This window comes from Lissotriton vulgaris, chromosome 4_1, assembly GCF_964263255.1.
Source record: "Lissotriton vulgaris chromosome 4_1, aLisVul1.2, whole genome shotgun sequence".
NCBI classification, from domain to species: Eukaryota; Metazoa; Chordata; class Amphibia; order Caudata; family Salamandridae; genus Lissotriton; species Lissotriton vulgaris.
This window is the reverse complement of record NC_141691.1, coordinates 432,758,310-432,782,189: the sequence shown is the minus strand read 5'-3', so window position 1 is coordinate 432,782,189 and position 23,880 is coordinate 432,758,310. Positions and strand designations below refer to the sequence as shown.

The following is a 23,880-nucleotide window of genomic DNA, read 5'->3' as shown; positions in this document are numbered from 1 at the left end:
TGTGTGTGTGAAGACAGTTAAGAGAGGAGTGTCGCACCTCCTGCCATGAAGACTACGTCACATGTGAGGGAGGAGGCAGGATGCAAACTGGGTTTAATTGCACTGCAACAACTGAGTGCAACACCAGAGTAGAATGGGAGCTGAAAATGCAGAACCCCTGGGAGAAGTTGTTGCTCTGACATTAAAGGGAATCATTTTTAAAAAGATGTGCACTTGTGCAAGAGCAAAATGTGTGACTCCCAGCGAAGGGAGCCAATGGCTGAAGTGGGATGACCCATTCCCCCATGCTGTATGTATGCTGTGGTAGGCGGAAGCAATATGTGAGTGGCAACTAAGCAGAACAATGTATGAAAAACACTGACTAGAGGCACCACTGGTATGCATATTATAAATGTATATAGTTTTAAACACAATAGTCTGGCAAGAGAGCTAAAGGTGTCTCCAAGGCCAGACCAAAAAATAATCGATAGTAATATGCCTCTAAACTTCTCTGCTATTTATGTTTTAAATTATGTTTATTTTGTGATGGTTACACTTGCATTAGCAGATGGTCCTGTTTAAAATCCACATTTTGCTAACACCAAGTAGTCCATTTTCTATAATACTTTGATACCCCATTTCCCCCCCAAGTCCCTTGAATGCTTCTGATTGTGGAATAACTAGGGAAGGTTTTAGCTTTATTGCCTCCTACACCAAAGGTGGCGCACCTGGCAATCCAGTACCCTAAGAACAGGATTAACCAGACCCTGATTCACCAAGGTTTAGAAACCCATCTCTTCTGCTTAAACTGCATGTCTCAAATTATTTACATTCCCGAACTCCATCATAGCACTATAATGGAAAAGTAGACTCAGGCAACCTATAATTCACATACATTCAGGCTAAGAATTTCTCTTAACTAGATATCTTGTTAATGATTGGCTGAGAAAGTGAATTGTGTGGTGATGGTTCATCACCACAATAGGGAAGTGCTTACTTCAAAGAGGTCGTATCCCCAATTAAAGAGATTATGTTAGAACAAAACATATTTCTCTGTCCTCCAACCAAACTATCCAATCATTTGTCGACAAACTGACATACACATCCATACACTACCATCCATTCCACTGCAAGAACAACATTATATTTTCGTCTAAGAAATGTAATTTCCTGCTGCAAATATGTTTTCCCACCAACAGTTTTGCCGCACATGGTATTATTCCCAATTAGGTGCAGCCTTGAAAAAATGTCACTGTGTCACCAAGCCCCTTTCACACCCCTTCATTATGACATCGCAATCTTTCATTAGTTTAAAGTTTTATAAAATTACAATTTGAATTGGAAGGGCAATTCTTTAAGACATTTCACATTTATATTATATAGTTGCATCCCCATCTAGAAAATCATTTACTCGTTGGAAACTATAAATGATTGTTCCGTTTAGCCATGGACTTGGAAACAGTCTCCTGTGGCAACGCTGATCACGTGCATCGTCTAGGCACTGGAAACCAAGCCATAACCTTCCCCCTTTGACCTGTTTGTTAACAGAATGGAACATGTTGCTAGTTCCATTCTGTCGGACAACGCTGCACTGTATTAGTTTTCACAAGCCATAATGAATCTCAACTCAAGGAAAAAGCAGGGCACCTCACCTACATAAACATATACTAAAAGCACTTCAGTACATTCTGGCTTACAGCCCTTGTAACTTTCAATACTCTGCGTACAAGGTCAAACCTACAATACAACTCAGTGATTCTCTACTCACAGATAAAGGACACGTTATCCATAATACTTTCCAGAAAATAATATAAAATGTAATTGTAAAAACAGAACCACAGTTGCCCACGTTGTGCACTAGAAAAATAATCTTCTTTTACTGGTCTGTTCCCACCAAGGACAAAGTGAAAACCCTTGGAACATCCACAGACTCAGGGACTTGAAAACCTTTGAGCCAATTTATGGATCAGCTGAATAAAATACCGCATGACTACACAAAATAATTACAAATGATTAAATAATCCTCGTCTCAATCCCCACTTGGTGAAAAGTACATATTACCTTATAACTGTGCACTATCCCACGAGGTTGTGTTTGGAGATGCACTGCAAGAAACAATCATTATACCAGGCTACATATCACCAAAATGAAGCAAAAAGCTAACACCCGGATATTCCTTCAAGTCCCTTGTTTTGACAAGAACTCAGCAAGAATATATGGCCTCTGACTCCATCCACCAGCATCAGATAAAAGGAAGAGCTTTGTGTGTAACCCAACTAGCAAATTATGTAAGATGTGCTTGGCCCCCAAAATCCACTCATCCATAGAAAGTCCACAGATAGCCTGTTATAAACCTGCATCCGTTCTTTTCGGGTAAAATTTCTTTAGAAATATACTAAGTACAATGTGTAGACATTTTCCTGGTTCGTTTTAAAAGACAAATGTAATTCTGTGTAGTAAAAGGCATAGTTCATAAAGATCAAGGTCTATAGTCATTTTAACAGGACTCTAGAACTTAGAAGCTAGAAACTGCAGTCAGAAGGACCCTAGAGCAGGGGCGGCCTTAGGCATGTGCAAGCTGTGCACCTGCACAGGGCCACCAAACCCCAGGGGCCACCACGCCAATATATATCCTTAATATAATAATCCTCTGAGGATGGATACATATTCGCGTGGTGGCCCCTGGCAGGGATTTGGCGGCCTCCGGCTCTGTTCCACTTCCAAACACCCTGACCCCCCTCCCTCTTCTCTGGCCTCCACCCGGAACCCCTCTTTCAGGGCCCCCTACCTACGCTCCCTGCCCAGGGCCGCCATGAGCCTAGAGCCGCCCCTGCCTAGAGAGAATCATAGAAGCCAGCCACTAGGACGATAGTAATACATGGAAAAAGCTGAGTGTCCAAACTCTTTATGTAGATCTCGGTTGGAGGAAACACTGGAAGACGCCGTTAAAAGACCACAAGGCCATTCAAGCCACCCCTTTTTGGTACCTTTTTATCAGCCACCTTACTATCTGCTAGTATCCCAACTCTTTATGAGCAGCCACGCTAGATATGTAAATGATTCTCCAAAATCTGAAGCTTTAATTCATATTTGTGCTGTTATTTAGTCTCTTTGATGAGCTGGCATACCCATGCATTCTTCCCCCCAGCCGTGTGCCCTTTGGCCCGGAAATCCCCATCAGCTTCACTTATAGATGTATTTAATTCTTCAATAATTTACTTCGTTTTTGATTTCGATTAAAGGCATTCCAGCCCAAGTGGGCACCGTGGCACTTTGCACATCTATATCTCGAATGTGAAGCAGGGAGTGACGATAGAACTGAGAAGAAACTAAGTAAGTTCACTTCCAACTCCATTCCTCTTATCAAAACGTTTGAATTGAAATATCCCTGGGCAGAAACATGCCTCGATGAAGGGATCAGGTGATAGGCATGGTGAGGCATACATAGCAGCACAGCCATATACTCACATGAGAATATTGCAAGGGGGTTGCAAGTGGGTTTGAACTAGTTTCTGCTGCATGTGCCTGACCTCATGAGCACAGACAGGTTCAACTCCCAGGGCTTCCTTTCATTCTTCCATCTTTCGAAAGGTCAGTACAATGACCACTGGTTGGGTAAGAATAGACACCTGAAATCAGCCAATAAAGTAAAGGGATCTCTTATGTGAGTGTGTGCTCTACAAACATGCCTAATCTGCTATGCTGTTATATTAAGATCAAAAAGATGGAAGCTGCCCCCGGCATGTCAAGTCTGCTGTTTTCTTCTCAGAGCTCGTGCCTTATCATCACCTTTCATACTTACCCTCATTGTTTAAGTATACTGCGGCAGATGGCAGGTCGCCAGTGCTTCCCCCCCCATCTTTGGAAGAGTGGAAATGGTGTGCACATGGCTCAAAATGTGTCCCTGATTTGCAAGGTTCCCAAGCCCCCAGTCAAACTGTAAGTGGAAAATGCAAAATATGTCAATCGTACATTCTGAAAACAAGTATACTTTCATTATGCCATGAACCTCAAACAAGAGAAATCTGATGAATGTGCAGACTAGATGGGGAGTGTCGACATCAATTTCATTCAGTGAATCAACCTTTTTTAGAGCCTTACACTAGTGGGGTAAAAAGCTAAGTTAGAAGGGGGTCCTATGACCCGGAACGCTAAAAGATGACAACACAGGAAAGTAAACAGCCCTCAAACAGGAAAACCTTTAGAGACCCTGCCAGAATGCTGGTTAATTTAGGCGTTGAGTGTGGTAAAGGAAAGATGCAGAGTCCACTTGATAAGTTAAGATCCTTTATTGCAGGTTAGGACATTTACTACATTGAGGTGTTCTGAGCAAGAACTTCAACAGCTGTTGAGCTGGTTCCACAGAAACGGTGTGACCTTCAAGGAAGCACAACCCTTGTTCTCAGGCTCTGAGCTCTGCTCAGTTGGAGGGTATTATGTATCATTCGTGGGAGGCAATAAATAAGTTGTTGTTTTTATGAAATTCCATATATCGAGCATAACAAGTTTAAGAATCTTTGTTTTTACTTCAGTGCACATAATTGACACCTCAAAGAGATCAGTCACCGTCTGTCACTCACATCATTCCATTTCTGAAAGGCACTGTATATAAAAAGCATAAAGCAGTTGAGTTGTTTTTGTTATTTCGTGCCTCTTGCATTGTTTCACTGCCAAAGTGAAAGTGATGTGCATGGAATTCAAAAGTAATTGCTTAATCAAACATGCGAATTCATAAGGACCTTCAAATAAGCAACGACTCAGAAGTGATGGCAACTGATGAAAGCCGGAGTGGGTTTTTTGTGTGCGGCACTGATTCTCATTATGGGATTTCTAATACCTATGTGACTCCCCGTTTTACCCAAGAGCATGGTCAATCAGGAAAGGGTCTGCTGCTTCTGTGTGTGTTTTTGGTGTAACACCCACACTAATGCAGGATTGATCAATAAAAAAAACTAAGAATGTCTGTGAAATGTTATTACCTTTTACGGCGTAGAACATTGTATTAATGCTTCTCTGTAGTATCACATCAGGGGCGGCCTTAGGCATGTGCAAGCTGTGCACCTGCACAGGGCCACCAAACTCCAGGGGCCACCATGCCAATATATATCCTTAATATAATAATCCTCTGAGGATAGATACATATTTGCGTGGCGGGCCCCGGCAGCGATTTGGTGGCCTCCGGTTCTGTTCCGCTTCCAAACACCCTGACCCCCCCTCTTCACTGGCCTCCGCGCTCCGTCCCGCCCGGATCCCCTCTTCCGGGGCCCCCTACCCACGCTCCCTGCCCAGGGCCATCATGAGCCTAGAGCCGCCCCTGATCACATTATACGGTATTTTTATTCTAACCTCTATGTAATATACAGTATTTGTATTTTTATATCCTGATGCACTAGGATGGCCCCCTTAGCTCTGAAGCTATTTGCCTGTGCAGGATTTCCTCCCTACCATTTCATAATCCTTACAGTTTCTTTTTTATAAAGATTCAGGAGCTCCTAACCCCAAGGGACCCATGAAGCTGCATTTCTAGTGCCCCCAGGTGAGCCCAGTCTGTACCCTAAGAGACTAGGGATCCTAAATTAGTCTCAGACCCTGTAGTCTCGAGGGGGTTCCATTGCCATGGCTCACTTAGCTAAGACCAGCCTGGTGGCTGCATTCTATACTTTCCTGTCTGTAGCATTTGCACTGGGGTGATGCTCACAAGCCTTCCTGTGTAATTTAAGTCCAGTGCCCTGTCCTAGATGTTTTTTTTAATTGAATGTGTGTGTTCACAAACATTTTCTATATTGTAATTGCAATAAGGATCACGACTGCTAGCAAACCTTTCAGTGCGCTTGTTTACCTTGCCCTTGTTTACCCTCAATTGATCGCAAGCATTTTTTTATTATGAACGCTGTGTGTTAGATGAAAGATGGCTACCGCGCACATAGAAACAAAAAGGACAGCCTCTTTTGTCTGCTTTCTGTTTCCTTTTTCCCAGGACCCCGTCTGAAGAGTGCCCTACTGAGCATAACCCAAGAGATTGAACCTGTCTGGTGCTACTGAGGCTCCAGTCCCCATAATGCAGTATGGCAGCAGGTTATACCATTCTATATCTAATTCAAAAAAAGGGGGGTTACTGTTCCTAATAGGACACTGAGTGTGTCAAGAGAAAGAGAGAGAGAGAGAATAAGCTACTAGGTACTGTACCAATTTGTAGGGGACAGTCAAGAAGAATGTCTCTTGTTGCCTTCACACATCCTGAGGGATGTCCTGCTTCATCACCGGGCGGGTGCTCCTCGTTGGGCCGGCGATGCATTGCCCTACGGGTCCCCAGAATGGTCACTTTGACGGAGACTTTGGCTGTCCGCTACAAATTGGTACAGTACCTAGTAGCTTATTCTCTCCCTCTTTCTCTTGACCTCAGTGTCTTATTAGGAAGAGTAACCTCCCTTTTTTTGATTTTGATATTGTCTGTTGGAGCACGGGTACTGGACCTTTATCAGCTCCTAGTCCCCCTTCCTCTGTATGCGATACATAACATGTTATACTTGGATCCCACCTGAGAATGGGAACTCTGCCCAAATATTTAACATGCACAGACACTGACTGGAAGTGGACTACAGCCCAATAGCCGCGAACTATGAATATAAGCTGAAAAAAACATTAAACTTTGTGAACATCTACATTGACTCACACCATTATGGACGCTGCTGTGATGGTTTCTGATAATAGAGTTGTGTGCTGCCATTTGTATCCATGGACTTCTGGTGTGCCCTTCTGTTGGTGTTACCTTGCTTGAGTGGAAGCCACCAGGTTCAAAGAATACAGTGATCTGGACAACCAGTGCCAAAAAGCCCTCTGCAACCCTCAGATCAGAGGATAGTTATCAAAAATCTACCTACAAGTGCAGGTTAATTTACTTCATTGCGTGGAGACACCAGGGGCGGGACGGGCAAGATACAAGTGACTAACACCTCGATCCTAGAGTCCAGCAATGAGATGGGGACCACTTAATACCAGATTATGATTACTGACAGATTTTTCATAAGAGATATACCTGGCATCTTTGAGTTTCATTTTATTTGCAGGTTGTGACTACCATGTACTTTCACGATTTACACTGTTTGAGGCAGAGAGGGTATCCGTCCTGACAAATGCCCTCAATACCTCATAGCAGTGTTACTTCTAGAAGAAACATGTCGATCCCCTCTACTGGGTCGAATTACTTCTCAGATTACTTTTAACCCTCTCTCTCTGGGACCGAATCAAATCTAACATGTCCACCGAGGAGACCGTTTTAACAAATTTACACCCCTTTGCACTTGCCACTTACAACTATGGCATTTTCAGTAGGTGGATATACATACATGCTTCACTTTATGAAAAGAAAGGACCCCTAAAGCTCTTCAACAACAAAGGGGGTAGAAGCTTGCCAGGCTGGTGTCAGCAGGCGCCCAAGAATGAAGCACACTACCTAACAGGTAGGTGAGGCCCTTTGTTCTTAAAGTAATGAAGTCTTTGGCATTGACAAGCAGTCAAGATTTTGCCTTATTTTGGAAAAATTAGACCCTGTGTACTAAGCATCCTTACTTCTTGTACCAATGTTCGCATTTTGCTTTCTTCACCTTTGTGGGGCCCCTCACCCTGCCCTTGTCTAGTACTGATTAGTGCATCTCCAACAAGTTGCGAGCATGAGCCCATCACCAGCCTCAGTGGCCCTGTGCTGGTACAGGTGTCCCCATGCCACACTTGAGGGACTTCTGATCCTAACATGCATAGCTGAGGTGGAATACTTTGCTGGCTTACATGGTAACAAAATCCAGAAAGGTCAATGCCCTGTCTTGTCTTAATTTGTGCTTTTGTGTTTGTGAGCTCACACCTCAATTGGCTTGGTGAATTTAGACTCTTTGGGTCATGTGATAACCGTATTTCAAGGTGCCCACAAGCCCTAATTCTGAAATGAGAGACACAGCAAGGGTTTGTGCTCCCGTAACTTATGAGTAAAAATGCTGACATTGTCATGCCAGCATTTTGCATCCTTCTCTTAAAATGTTAACTTTTTTTATTTATTTGATTTTCCTCGTGATTTTGTACAGCCAATGAATACAAATAGAATTGTAGGAGTTAGTGTGCTTTGGCAGGAGAATTTCATTTCCCTATTGCTGTATGAATAGTACAGCCCTCACCATCAGTAATAGCAAATAATATATATTAAGGGAAACAGTGGTGGCCAGCATTTAAGTTGTTTTTTTGTGTGTATTATTTTTTCGCAATACTGTTCTTGAGTCTTACACACTCACTTAATTTTGGGCCAAAACATCTGCTTATTATACCAAAGGCCTCAGCTGTGGCTGCATTCAATATTGATGTGCACATGCAAGTGGTCTTAGAGTGATAATTATGGTGACACTTCACAGTGATACACTGCTGTTTTCTACTCTCTCTTCTTTCGCAACTGTGTGATTGTATTTAACAACCTAAGACACGATTTCATTGTGTTTGCAATTACGATGCTCATGTGTACCACAAATGACAATTACATTGGTCTGATGGATTTCCATCCCTTTTTCTTGCCCTAATACATGTTGCTAATTGGCCCTCTGTGCAATAGCAGAGCCTCTGCTTCCCAGTGTTTTTATACTGCCATACAAAACTCTGTGCCCATCTCTCAGAATTTACTTCCATTGCTGCTTACTTTCTCTTCTTTGGCCCAGTTAAGTAGGAGGAATGCCTATTAGTGCTTAGACGTTTTTGGAAATGCCTTGCTTGACCTTTGACCACTGGCTGGGGCACACATACCTAAATGGACTTGGCCTAAAAGAGGATGCTCCTGCCTGGTGAGGTTGGCTTTTGGCTGTCTGTATTTGCTATGCAGTTGGATCTATCTATCCAAGGGAGTACCTCAGGACTTGTGAACGTCAGTCTGATAAGGCATTGGATTTTATAATCTACCTATGTTTTCCTCTTTAGTTCTGATAGAAAGGTAAGCATGTGCTTAGTAGCTTCTCAGGGTATTGATGCGTCTGCCCCACAATTCACATTCATATAAATATAGCTCAGGGACCTGACTGAGGCAAATATATGTTGGTGAACCTCTTGCACCAACAACTAGAACTACCCTGGTGAGCTGTGGGTGCCTGCAGACTCATCATAACAGGATAATGCAAGTCATGTTGGTAAGTAGCTTACAAAGAGCCACTATCATATCAACTCCGGGCCTCCCACTTGATGTGACAGCTCTGGGTTTGACAGGGAGGGAAGGAGTAGAGTGTGATAGGGAAATGGCAAGAAACCAGGTAAAGATAGTCATTTCCAAATGGAGGTATTTTATTTTTGGGGTTATTAGGAGACCTGTACTAGGGATGATGATGGTGGGGGGGTGGGGGGGGGGGGTGGAGGGTGGCATGGCACCCAATATTTATATGAATTTGACACAAGAGGGAAGAGTTCTCATGAGGATGGTGGCGGAGAATATCTGGACATCAGGTATTTTTGGGGGGTTTGGTGGATTGGGCAGGTGAGGGGTAGGTTTGCCTGAGAGTGGTGGGGTGGGTGTCAGCACTCCAGATTTTTTTGAGTAGGGCATGAGGGAGGTGAGGCCATGTGGTGGTAGGGTCCTCTATAATTCCTGTACCTTAATGTGAGCAGGGGAAGTGGGTTTGTTGGAAAAGCACAATATTATCATCATACAATTGTTGAAGGGTAATTTTCAATATTGTGCAGTGTTCCTCTTCTCGTTCTGTGTGACACATTACATAAAAACGCCTTCACTCTCCTTGACCATTTGATTAACCTTCGAATTCATTGATGGAAAGCAACCACATTAATGAAAACTGCTCATCTATTATTCTGTATACACATATCCATACATATTGACAGTGTTCATATAGCACTGAAGCATCGCTTTCAGAGAAAATCTTTTGAAGTTCTTTTAAAGCATATTTGGTGTAATTACTACACATTTATTATTGTAATGCATGAGACATATTATTTTAGCTCTTGTAGGGCTCAGTGGGAGTCCTGTTGTAAACATGATGTGGTGGAAATGGAAATGTGCACCTGAAGTTTAATTGCAAATTGTGAGGAAAACTTTACTACATTATACAATTTTTCTACGCATTCTTTGTTTTTGCAAGGTAGAAACATAATTCATTTTTTTTGTCTCTGAGTAGATCAGGATGTGATGTTTTAAAAGGTTATTCCCCATTCTGAGCAGAAAAACTCAGAAAGATGTAAGAGTAGGTCACCTGGGAAATAAGCCTTTTAGCATCAGTTTCATCTGTGGCTGTTTTACGGCTTCAAAACTTTTAATTAAATACATATTACAGAATTAGCACCAAGCTCAGGGCCGGACTGGGAACCAAAACCTGTCCTGGCAAGGAGCTAAGTCGGCCCCCCTGGGGGTTGGGGGTGCGGCTGAACTTTTTTTGCCTGTGCGGTTTGCGACCAATTTTGTTACAGGGGCTGATTTAGCAGCTATGCTGCAAAAAACGTCCCTGTAACAGAAACGGCCCCAAGGGGCCCAAAATTGCCCCCACCATTGCGGCCCACCGGGGAAACGCCCGGTGCCCGCTACGGCCAGTCCGACCCTGACCAAGCTGCAGGGGGTGCAAATCTGCCAGAATGGTGCGCTGTACTCGGTCTTGAGAGTTGGGCGTGTGAGGACCAAGTGAGGCTGGTTCTTCATTTAAGTGAACGTATGCTTAATTTATACAGAAGAAATATCTATTAGATACAAGAGAATAGAGGAGAAGTCTCCCTTTTGCTGCTTCTTGGGAAATCTTGATGTGCAACTATACAGTCCTGAAGATGGTCTCAAAGATCTTTTAGACCAACGAGAGACCGAAACGTCGACACACTGACACCGTTTTGCTTATATTTGTATGCCGATTAGACGGAATGTAAAATCAGATGAAATGCTCTGTTTGATTCCTTAAATATGGTGTTTTGGTTTCCATATGTACTATAAGCAAAAGGTGTTTGTATACTACTGGTAAATGAACAGATAATTCCAGTAGTATGTCTGTTGCCAGATTATGATTTGTATTAAAAAGTTTTTTTGAATAAAATAACCCTTTATACAATTGGGTGTTTATGAAGAAATTCCCTGTATTAATCAACTGATGATCACTGCTGTGACAATATTACAAATAACAAATGGTGTTAAATGATTCATCTAGGGACATTGATATTTTGTGATAGAATGGATGAGTGGCATCACTCTTCGATCCCATCAGGCGGTTAAAAAGGGAATTTACACCTCCTAATGCATCTGGATATTATCCATGGTGCAAACAAAAAGAGGACATCATTTGGTGCAATCCCTGTATAATTCATGGAATACCCGTTTGAACTGATCCATTATCCCACTGCTCACAACATAGGCCTGACCAGTTCATATGCCATAAGAACATGGAACACACATCTGCAGATGATATGCCATATATTTTGGAAAGGTAATTAGATTGGAAAATTGAAGATCTAATGTGATCGTCCAAGGACCCCATTCAAATGTGGGCCATGCATATGCAGTGCAGATCCATGCTCTGGCCACACTTCCTGAATTTGTAGAGGTCACCCTAGATCCCACCATTGTGGTGGTGTTCAGGTCAGCCTCAAATGCATAGAAACCCTCACACAGTCCCTCTCAACGTGCCACACTGCCCATTCACAGTAAGTCACTCCATGATGCGCAGGAGTGCACTTATCAGTGTGCATCAGTGCTTCTGAATAAGGTATTAAAGTGTGTATGCTTGCAGACCAGGAGTCTCTGTATGGTGTGCTAGAAGTGCCCATCACCTGGTAAAAATTCACCGCTCCATTCTTTTAGTAAAAGAGCAGCAATGTAATGTTTACATCATTTCCATTCTTCATACAAGTCACAAAAGAACACTAACATGTATAATGACTTCACATCAATGTTTATTACGTGTAAGTCATACCAGTGCACCTTGGATTGGTTTAAATCGATATTCAAATGTTCTCTGCAAGATGAAAATAATTCACTTCAGACATTCACCTGCTGGGTGTTATGTAAAATACCCAAAGGGCCTCCATAATGCTCTTTCTTTTAGCTCTTATGACTAATACACTACCTGGGAGCCTTTTTATAAAGTGACGGAAGGCAACCTGACTATCTGCATGTGGCTTGCAGCAATTAGTTAAAGGTGCTACCCATCAGGCGGGTCATACGCTAGATGGGGTCTTTTCGAACGATAGGCGTTTGTCAGCTGATGCCCCCGTACTGCTCTCTTGGTCAGATCATTTTGCTATCCCTCTGCAATTGGTCACCACTACCACTAATAATATCCCGAAGGGTCCCAGTAAAATGGAACTCAGGCGGAATTTGAGGAAGGTTACCAATGATCTACTGGCTCCATTAATTCCCACTTTGGCAATCTCGATGGATGAGGACGTAGACTCGGCGGTACGGAGGTTTGAAGATGTTACCTCTGCCGCCTTGGAGGAGCTCGCACCTCCTTCTTTGCGTTACACCGCTAGAAAAAGGCCGTCGGCCCCCTGGTATGCCGAGTCTCTAAGGCTACTAAGACAAGGCTGTAGAAAGCAGGAACGACGCTGGAGATTTAGTGGGAACAAACAGGACAGGATAACTCATAAAACCCTTTTGAGGGAATATAGGGCGGAGGTTATAAGAACTAAGCAGGAATATTTCTCGAACCTCACCGGGGCTCTCACTTCGCCGAAAGAGCTCTTTAACATCGTCGACTCTCTGATTACCCTGAAGACCCCTGATCCTGTCATCTGTTCGCAACAGCTATGTGACAACATAGCTAAATATTTTCATGACAAAATTGCTGGAATGGTCTCGGCCCTTGAGCTCCAAAGGATTCCTGCATCTTCCCTTACCTCTCCTATCTTTCAGATCCCTCGCCAAATAGGGTCCGTTAGACCTGCTAATTCGACCTTGCTGTCTAGCTTTCCCCTGCTTTCCTTACAGGAACTGGAAGTCCTCTTGGCTAAAACCAAGTCTGGTTCACCTCTTGATCCCTGTCCTCTCCATCTTCTCAAACAATGTAAGGAAACTCTTTTGCCCCCGTTACTTCAGATCATGAAAAGGGCCCTGAGGGATGGCATTTTTCCTTCCCAATGGAAGAAAGCGGTGGTGAAGCTGCTCTTGAAGAAGCCGTTGTTGGACCCGGAGGTTCTTAAACATTTCCGCCCCATCTCACTGCTCCCAGCCCCGGCAAAAATGCTGGAAATCCATCTACACCAGCATCTTTCTTCCTTTTTGGAATCCTCTGGTCTTTTGCATCATTCGCAGCATGGCTTTCGGAAGAGTCATAGCACGGAATCCGCCCTGACTGTGGTGCTCGATAACATCCGCACCACAGTTGACCAGGGTGGGAGTACGTTGCTGATCCTTTTGGATCTTACAGCTGCGTTTGACACCCTGTCTCCCCTCGTTTTAACTTCTCGTTTGAGGGAGATAGGGGTGGAGGGGCCCGCTTTAAGCCAGTTGGCTTCTTTCCTTGACCAGAGGGAACAGAGAGTGAAGCTGGGAGAGTTCCTATCTCCATCCCTGCCAATGAAGTGGGGGGTTCCACAGGGGTAGGCGTTAAGTCCGACCCTGTTCAACATCTATGTGACCCCCCTGGCTAGGCTTATTAGATCTTTTGGGATGGAGGTAGTGTCAAACACTCAGATCTTGCTGTCCCTCGCCCAGCCTGTCAGTTCCTCTGCCTCCGAGTTTAGACTCTGTATGGAGGCAGTCGCTCATTGGATGATCGACAATTCATTGCGGCTAAATGGCGAAAAGACGGAGATCCTTGTGTTCGGCGAGAAGGAAGACATCTGGTCGGCGGAATGGTGGCCCGGAACCCTGGGAGCGTGTCCGGCTCTAACTCTCGCAGCACGAAATCGGGGGGTTATGATTGACCCTTCCCTCGACATGGCCCTCCTAGTAAAGCGGACCATCTCCACCTGCTGGGGCATCATTGGAATCCTGCGGAAAATCAAGCACTACCTGTCCGTGCAAGCCCGGAAACAAACTGTGGTAGCTTTGATAAGATCTCGGCTTGATTATTGTAATGCTTTATACGCGGGAGCCAATAAAGGCCTGTTGCAAGGTCTTCAATCGGTGCAAAATGCAGCGGCGAAATTTGTACTGGACCTTCCTAGAAGGTCGTCAGCTACCGCCGCCTGGAAATCTTTGCACTGGCTTCCTATTGATACCAGGATTTCATTTAAAGTGCTTTGCTTGGTGTTTGGAGCCTTAAACAGAAAGGAGACCGGAGGTGTAAAAGATCTTCTGATCCCCTATGTTCCTGCTAGGAACCTCCGTTCCTCCTCGAAGCTGCTCCTTCACCGCTTCCCGAGTGCGAAGAGCTAAATGGGGAGGCAGAGCCTTTTCCAATCTGGCTCCAAGATGGTGGAACACTGTCCCATTAGAAATTAGGATGTTACCCTCAATACAATCTATCAGAAAGGCCCTTAAGACATGGCTCTTTGGCAAAGCTTACCCCTAGCTCTTTGGTTACGCCTTTTCGTTTTTTATTGTCTTTGTAGGCGCCTTGATGCCTCCGGGCAAAGATGCGCGTTTATAAGTTTTATTTCATTCATTCATTCATTCAACGTTATCAAAAAGTATCTCTTTGAGGAGCACCTCACCCACCTCCATCAACACACCACTTGCGTACTAAATTCTAAATTGGTCACTACTCTTTATGCTGCACTCTGCCGTCTTCCAGCTATTTGTGTGATATATGAATATCATTACATTTGCACATAAGTGTATGTAATTGTAGCACCAGTGCCTACACTCCAGGTATCTTCTCACATAGCTACTCTTTGCTGTCTTTGATGTTATTACTCACTTATTTTGCTCTTAACTGCAAGGCTCTCCCTTTTTTGTCTTACTGACTGACATCGTTTATCTGTCTTTTGTCGAAAGACTTTTTGTGGTCAATGTTCCATGAGCTTTAGGCTAACCCACTGCTTCCTGTTGCTTGGCCTTCTTGTTGATGTCATTTGCTTACTCCATATTCAATGGCCATCCTTCCTCGTGTGGATCCCTCTCCTCTAGAGCACATCTTCTATATCGTTCTTTTTATTGGATGAATTGTATCGTACCACTGCTCACATTCAGCAAGCAACTTGTTTTCCTTTTCCTTTGCCAATCATTGGAGTTGCATGTGTATTCTTGCTTTCTCCATTGTGTGTTGCTTCCCACTCAAATACCAGACTTCTTGCATGATGTGTGTCGTTCCCTCCTTCCATAACAGTTTATCTATTGGTTTCCCTACCCTTTCTGTGCTTTTAACAAAATGTATTTTTAATTTGTTTTCTGTCTTACACCCTCAAATTATGCTCCTCTGTTGCTCCCTCCCATGCTCCTCTTTGATTCCTTCTCTCCTTGTTGGTATTCGGGGCACTTCCAACTTAAGCCTTCATTACTTTTTTCCTAAAAATATATTAAATCCAAATTTACATTCTGTTTTTCCCACATGTAAGCTATTTTAAAGTGACACCTAGATTAAAGATTACCATTGAGGGAACTGAGAATATAACCAAAATGAAGCATGATTTTTATACTTTCTAAAAAAAGGTAAAAGTGTACAATTTTTGTCCCTAAATTACACCAACAAAAGGTTTGATGTGCTAGGCTTACTCTCTTCCCAGATTTCAGGAATAGGAGGAGTTGTAAAAAATGAATTTTGTTGACAAGAGTCTTTGCGGATTTCCAAGTTCTTATTATCTTTCCAAATTTTCCGTTATCTACCTGCTTTAAGTTTGTGGCGGACGAAGGTTTGAAATTTGAAGACTATATATTTCTGAAATGAAGACACATATGTATTGAAATCAAACAATAGTGACAGCAAGAAGGATAGAAACAGAGGTGTCAATATTTATGTCTGCAATGTTTGGTACCGATGGCTGATCTACAAAATAATATACATTTACATCCCTCAGGCTCTTCTGGTCACTGACATATGTGGACTTTGTGGGTTGTCCAAACATGAACGATTTCCAGAGCCATCAACCAAGCTGCAGCATATAATGATTTTTTCATTGTTTTTCCACCTTGTGGTCATTTATGAGGATAAATGTATCAACAACAACATGCATTTACAATGCAGTAGCTCTCGCATTAATTAAGTTTGAGCTATTGGCAATACTAAATATTGCAACATCAATTGCAACAAAAGTCTATAAATTGTAGGCCAAAATAAAATATATATTTTTTTGTAGTAATGGTGGCATGCTGCGCTTTAGATGAATATGTTTAAAAGTAAAGTGCACCATACTGCTATTGGTACAATAGTTAATTGTGGATGCGTTAACAATTGATGTGTGCACTGATGGCTGGTGGTGTGTGTGCCTGTAGAAATTGTGCACTGACAGCTGGTGGTGTGTGTGCCTGGTGAAAGCGTGCACTGACAGCTGGTGGTGTGTTTGCCTGGTGAAAACGTGCACTGACGTCTGGTGGTGTGTGCCTGGTGGAAGCGTGCATTGAGGGCAGGTGGTGTTTGTGCCCGGTGAAAGCGTGCACTGATTGCTGGTGGTGTTTGTGCCCGGTGAAAGCATGCACTGACAACTGATGGTGTCTGTGCCTGGTGAAAGTGTGCACTGACAGTGTGGTTGTGTGTGTGGCTGGGTGTGTGTCGTTGTGTGTGGTTGTATGTGTGGTTGTGGTTGTGTGTGTGGTTATGTGTGTGGTTGTGGTTGTATGTGTGGTTGTGTGTTTGTTGGTTGTGTGTGTTGTGTTTGTGGTTGTGTGTGATGCATTGGTGGTTGTGTGTGTGGTTGTGTGTGTGCCTGTGGTTGTGTGTGTGTGTGTGGTTGTGTGTGTGTGTGGCTGTGTGTGCCCACGCCGCACTATTGAAACGTGCACTGACGTCTGGTGGTGTGTGCCTGGTGGAAGCGTGCATTGAGGGCAGGTGGTGTTTGTGCCCGGTGAAAGCGTGCACTGATTGCTGGTGGTGTTTGTGCCCGGTGAAAGCGTGCACTGACAACTGATGGTGTCTGTACCTGGTGAAAGTGTGCACTGACGGTGTGGTTCTGTGTGTGGTTGGGTGTGTGTCGTTGTGTGTGGTTGTATTTGTGGTTGTGTGTGTGGTTATGTGTGTGGTTGTGGTTGTATGTGTGGTTGTGTGTTTGTTGGTTGTGTGTGTTGTGTTTGTGGTTGTGTGTGATGCATTGGTGGTTGTGTGTGTGGTTGTGTGTGTGCCTATGGTTGTGGTTGTGTGTGTGTGGTTGTGTGTGTGTGTGGCTGTGTGTGCCCACGCCGCACTATTGATAGGTACGCCCCTGCCACTCCAATGTATGCTCACAGCACATGGGTAAACCCAGCAGCCCAGAGGAACTTCTATGACACGTGGTGCCTCTAAGGGCTTGTGTACATATATACTTTCAGCATTAACCCTTCGGGGTCACATTCTAGGCCTTGAAGCGTACAGATTAGTGGATAGGTACATGCATTAGTGACGTATTAACCATTGCAGTTCTCATATACATGCATAGAGATGGACTGTATACAGTTTGGCCTGTGTCTAATCACTGTCTCACCCGAAATATTTTTATGTAAAATTAGACGCTGTAAGCAGGATTAGAACCTGCATGGGGAAACCCCATTGGATTTCGAGTCCAACGCCTTAACCACTCGGCCATCACAGCAGCTGTATGGAAAGCTTTGTTTCTGAAAACACGAAGTCGTTGAAAAATGTGTGATGGAGCACGTATGTGCTAGACATGTGTGTATTCATTTTTCATTTATACATAGTTAAATCACCTGAGAAATTATATGTATGTGCATACAATGCACTGCGCATGTCAATAGCAACAGGTCCTGTATACGTGGAATGCACGCAGGCACTGCAACTGCACACACATTCCTCCCCAAGCCCCAACTGGCCCTTTGTTGTATGTGTTGTATGGCTCGGGAAATATGGGCAACCTTTCACAGATCCCTGTGAAATATGGGTTGCATCACCAAACTGACAGCTCCTTAACCCTCTTTAGATCGTTACCATTGTCAATGACACTAGTATTAGACGGCAGTGATCTAACACATTTATGCAGCATGGCTCTCTAAATTATGCAGCAGGGAAAGACTAATTATGTGGCATCATGCAGCAGATTTTTTGCTGCATTTTTGGGATATGTTTGAGCTAGGCAAAACAGTGTTGACTGAGATCTGTACATTTTGTTGTTAGACTGCATCTGTTTTTTAGCTACAGTACCTGCGGTAGTTGGGTGGGTGTGTGTGTGTATGTGCATGAGTGTGTGTCAGACCACATCTTCCTTGAACCGGAACACAAGCAACCCATGGGCAGTTTTGCCCTGATTGGGACTTGTCAGTTCGGTGTACCTTGCTTGCGGTGGCGGGGTGAACATGGGCCCCACATCTGGACATACCCTTGCCTCTGAGGGCAGTACATCACTGGAACCAATCTACAGCTATAGCCACTGTTTACACTTCCATCACCTTTTGTGTGTTTGAGGAACATCTCCCGACACCATGCGTATATCTGACCCTTTAGACCACAGATACTCTCAAACTTTTTCGGAGGGGCCGCAAAGTGTGGTCTGTAGTGAGACGGAGGGCAGGACTTATGATAGCAAGATGGAAGTGGGGCATTGTGGGTGGTTAAATGTTTCAGGGTTCTCCATTAGAATATTTTACTGAAGTTCAGTTAGGTTGTAAATAAAAGCTCCCCCATGTATTTAACATCTTGTTGAATGTCAGTGCTTGAAACATGGTTATATTGAAGAGAAGTAGATGATGCTGGGTTTGGGCTCGAGTAGGGGGAGGACCCCATAAAATGCTGGCGTTTATTGCTTCAGGAAGGGGCGTCCGGTGTCCGCCTGGCAGTGTGATTAATCATGGCCAATAGGTCCCGGCCTGTTTCTAGGGCCCACGGAATATACACAGCCGAGGGCGAAACTAGAGATGGGGGAGCGAGGGACGGGGGAAGGAAGATGTGCAGAAGTGATGCCATGCCCCCACAAGCAGTTCTCATAGTCTGGCATATAAAGAACCCAAACAGTAAAAATGCCCAGATTAATGTGACAAGATGAATGATGCTTTCACCTTTGAGTCTGAGACATAAAATAGAAGCAAGGAAGTGTGTATGAGAGTGGCATGATTTTTTTTAAAGAACACGCCGAAACAGAAAGCCAACTGGGAAAAAGATGAAATGAAGAGGTACTGAACCTGTGGATTGGAGGAAGAATAACGAAAGAGGTGAATAAAGCGAGGAGTGACAAAGAGGAAAAGGGGAAGGGTGGGAGTGGAGACAGCGAGAAAGTAAAGAAACAAGGATGGGTCGAAGGGGAACAATGGAGGGAAATATGGCATAAAAGAAAGAAAAGAAGCAACAAAGAACGATCAATACATAAAGGATATTGGAAAGAAAGAACCATAGTAACATATACAGATACATACCTTGTAAAAGAAATTACAAGGCTTAAATGAAAAGCAAACTAAGGGCTAGATAGAAAGAACGGGAGGGCGACAGATAGGAAGAAAGAGATGCAGGAAGAGCTGCCTTTAGCATTTTATGGTGGGCACTTTGTCTCGGCCCCCGTCAGTTCCTGTTCCCGCTTGGACAATGCTCCAGACTGAGGCGTGAAATCCCCAGCAGGATGAAAGGAAAGGCTCAATAAAATCATCTCCCAAGGAGAATTTCCAAAAAACTGGAAAATGGCCTGCATTAGACCTATCCTCAAGAAAGAATCCCTTGATCCTTTTGAACCCAAACACTACCGGCCCATTTCCTGCCTGCCCCTACCTTCAAAACTCCTGGAAAAAGCTATAAATCAGGAAATAATGCGTCATGTGGAGGAAAAAAAGCTACTTGATCCGTCTCAACACGGCTTCAGACCCCTTCATTCCACAGAATCAGCCCTCATTATGGCCACTGAAAAAATTCGCAAAACCATGGACGAAGGTGGGCGATCCGCCCTAATACTTTTAGACCTCACAGCGGCCTTCGACACTGTGAATCACGCCGTCCTATTAAAAAGACTCACGTCACTCGGTTTCACCGGTTCCGCGCTAGCCCTTATTGCCTCCTTCCTAACCAATCGAACTAATCAACTGGTCTGGAATGGATTGCAATCCGCTGAATTCTCTCTTCCAGGCGGAGTTCCCCAAGGCTCAGCACTGTCTCCAACCCTTTTTAACCTTTACGTCACTCCCCTAGCTGCTCTGATCAGATCCCACGGCCTACAATTGGTGTCCTACGCCGACGACACACAAATCATAGTGTCCATCTCCCAATCTATCGACGCCACTGCAGAACGATTCAGGAACTGCCTCTCTCAGGTCAAAAACTGGATGTGCAACAACTTCCTAAGACTGAATACGGATGAAACCGAAGTCATCGAGTTCGGCCACAAAACTTCCATCTGGAACGACCTATGGTGGCCCCCCGAAGCAGGAACCTGCCCTCTCCCCGTAGACAAGGTCAGAAACCTTGGCTTCTTATTTGACAAAGAACTCTCCTGCGAAGCCCAGGTGAACCAGGTGACCTCAGCCTGCTTTCATAACATCAAACTGATCAGGAAAGTTCTTCCCTACATCCCAGACACCCTTAGGAAAACGGTAATGGGAGCCCTGGTCTTATCCCGCATTGACTACTGTAACTCCCTCTATCTGGGAGCAGGAGAAAAACAGCTGTCTAAACTTCAGGCAATCCAAAACGCGGCAGCCAGAGCCCTACTAAACATTCCCAGACGACACCCCACATCCAAGGCTATTCGAGAGCTACATTTGCTCCCAGTCAGGCGCCGCATACATTTCAAAGCTCTCTGCCTGGTCCATAGATCTCTCCACGGCAAGGGACCCGATGACTTCAATAACTTACTGCCCCGATACATCCCCCCGCGCGTACTGAGGTCATCCACCCTTGACCTCGTCTGCCAACCCAGAATAAATAAAGCTCGGTGGGGGGGGAAAGTCCTTCTCATACCAAGCGGCAAAAATCTGGAACTCGTTACCCCCAGCTCTTCGTGCCCAACAATCTAAAACGCGCTTTAGAAAAGATCTAAAAACCTGGCTCTTTGTCTAGATCAACCTGCTCCTCTGCCTCTCTCTTTTCTGGATCTGTTAGCGCCAAGACGCCGCGGCATTCGTGCGCTTTATAAATACTTCAGTCAGTCAGTCAGTCAGGATGCCGAGCAGGAGGCTTTTTTCTCCGGAGCCCACCTCAGATACCGGGCAGCCTCCCCATCTCTGGGGGTTCAGGGGCCTGGGGGCCCCTCTGAGGACAAGAAGTAGAACCTGCCCAGCCATGGAGGGGCGTGGGGGCGCACAGAAAATGCCACCTGTTCAGGAGATGGCGCGCAGAAGCACCACGACAGCCCAGACGATGGTCTGTGTCACAGGTGTGACGCATTCATCTGAAAGCGCTTAGCTAACTATTACGATGAACCCTTCAAAAGGCAAGATTTATCATTTGATCAACGGGCAAAAACCAACTGAATTTGAGCAATCCTCAAACAGTGATTTCAGAAGTATTGTAGCTTCTAAAACACAGACAAAATCAGTTTAAGTAGCTTCATCTGCGCCAACCTCAATGCTGTTGACAACAGCACACTGAAGACATGCATGTAAAACGATGCCATGACTGTCGGGCTTTCACCTGTGTGCCTTTAAGGTGGGGTATACTTCAATTCACATAATGAGAACTCGAGATTAGAACTAAAAGTATACAACGTACATCCTGCTGACAACTTACTCACCACTCAATGCATTCCATAGGCATAGATACGTTATGTCAAATACACCCTGCGGGAAATGCCACCGATGCCGTTAAGATTATTGCATTATGCCCGATACAATGTCAGTAACGTGACCAAACTCAAACAATTTAACTGAAATAGGCCAATATACACCATACAATAAATGCAGTCTTCATAACCCACAGACCTAACATCCCGACCACTCTCCCCACTCAGCTTCTTCTGATGCACTAAAAACGTGTGGAATTTCCAGGTCCATTTGCAAAACCCGGACAAAAGGACTCTTGCTGCGCAGCACTGCTGCGCAGTGCAACGCAGGGCGCGAGCCCTAAAAATGGGTAGGAAGGGAAGCTTTCTGTTTTCTAATGGGCCGAAGAATTTGAGTTTTATTTCACTCTGAATTTGGGATTACGGATAGCATCAGGTAATGCTAAAGGAGTTTCACAAACTATGTTCTTCTGTACACACTAACTTACACTTGATAGGCAAAATGTAGAGAAATTCAGTAAATAGTAAGTGTCCTACTATTCTGCATTCCCCTATTGCTACTGATGAAAAGGGTACCCTTCTTGTGGGGGTAGGCGTATCATCTGCAACAGCAAATGTCCCAAAATGAAATACAGAAACACAAACATATTTTCTCTGAACTCTAGTTGTTCTGGGGAAAGGGGTTGGGCCAAAGGTTGTCCAGTGATGAGGAAATCTACAAACATCAAGAATATATGAAAACTACAAAGTCAGTTCAAACACTGAAGTGATCTGCCATGGCACGAGAGAGAAAATTGTGTGTTTATGTCTGCAGGACATTCTTAATAAGTAAATGTGTTGAGATCCATGTGAGTTACACTGCCGCGCAGTCTTGTTGGTCTCTAGTTTAGGAAAGGAGAATAAGCTAACCAGCTCAGTCGTCTTTCATTTTTAATAGGGAGGATGTCAGCACTCCCTGGGTGCTGATTCAGGAAAAAAAGCCTGCGACTGCTGTGGAAGTCCTTCCAAGTAGCCAGATGTGGGGCCTATAAAGGGGTATGAAGTTCATGTTCTCTGCACCATATAGGTCGTGCGAAGAAAGTGAACATCCCATTCACTGCGTATGAGAGGTTAAATCTTGCACCATCAATACACTTATCTTTCATGTAGGATCAAATTTGATCACCGACTGCCACATCCCTAAGTATTAATGATAATGGTGTTTGCATGCAACACAGGAACATGAATACACACTTATCAGAAAGCATCCTAGTAGTTTCCATTACACTTTACAACTTTTCACTTTAGACTATTCTTAAATTTCATTAATCAGTGGGATTCCTCCACTTCTTTATGCTATTATCAAGCAGTAGTTATTAATATTTTACCTCTTCTTATTAAATCCTTTTCTACTCATTATGGTCATGGATGACCCAGTAGTACTATTGCTGACTGATGGGCAGTACTGACCAACCATTGTGTGGCAATGTTCTGGTGGGTATAGTTAGAGGCTTCTTTTTGATGGGAAATGTTCAGTTGTGAAAGCATCCATGCATTCTTCTCAGCTGGGAACCCATACTAGGTTTGTAAGGGATTGTACCCAGTGGCAGTCCTATCCTACATTAGGCATAATAGTGGTGAGAGTCTCACTAAGAAGTGCAGACCTTGTTTCAGGCATTTAGTTTACCTTATTGTGGGTGATGTTTCTGATAGGCAACAAAGGGACTGCCACATACTGATTTGCGTGTCGGATAGTGTTAAAAGTGAACATGTACACCCAATGGTGGGTCCACAAAATGCATTACATTGAGATACTCTGCAGTCTAAAATGGCACTGCTGCTTGCTTAACTTTAGCATAGTCAAGTGCTGAAAACAAAATATTTTTAGGATATGGTCGTTTGTTACCTAAAACGAGGCAGCCGGTTTGAAAAAAAAGATAAGAAAGCAAACCGAGTATAAAACACAGAGACATTTTCACATTTCATAAGGGGATAAAGAATGTCTAATCCTTTGTTGTTAAGTAAATAGACTCAGATTTACCAAAATGTTGCACTGATGCAAAGTTCTTCAAAGTGAAGGAAAGTGTAGTTAAAGTATTTACTTTTCAGTACAAATCTTTTTTACTGCTGGAAAATGGCCAAATAGTAATTTCCCATGCTTCCATCCCTGTTGCAAAAATCTAACTAAAAAAATTAGTAGACAGGCAAAAAACATAAGACTTTCTTGAGGCAGGTGCTAACAAGAAAGCA

General features: G+C 44.0%; 1 protein-coding gene and 1 non-coding gene across 2 annotated transcripts in view; one reads left to right on the top strand and one right to left on the bottom strand.

The window, feature by feature from the left end:
• Window positions 1–23,880, top strand: part of DIAPH2 (diaphanous related formin 2) — a 3,821,702-nt gene that overhangs the window by 3,601,336 nt on the left and 196,486 nt on the right. The gene's annotated exons all lie outside the window — the stretch shown is intronic.
• Window positions 17,511–17,592, bottom strand: TRNAS-CGA (transfer RNA serine (anticodon CGA)). The gene has a single exon. It is a non-coding gene; the product is annotated as a tRNA-Ser (tRNA).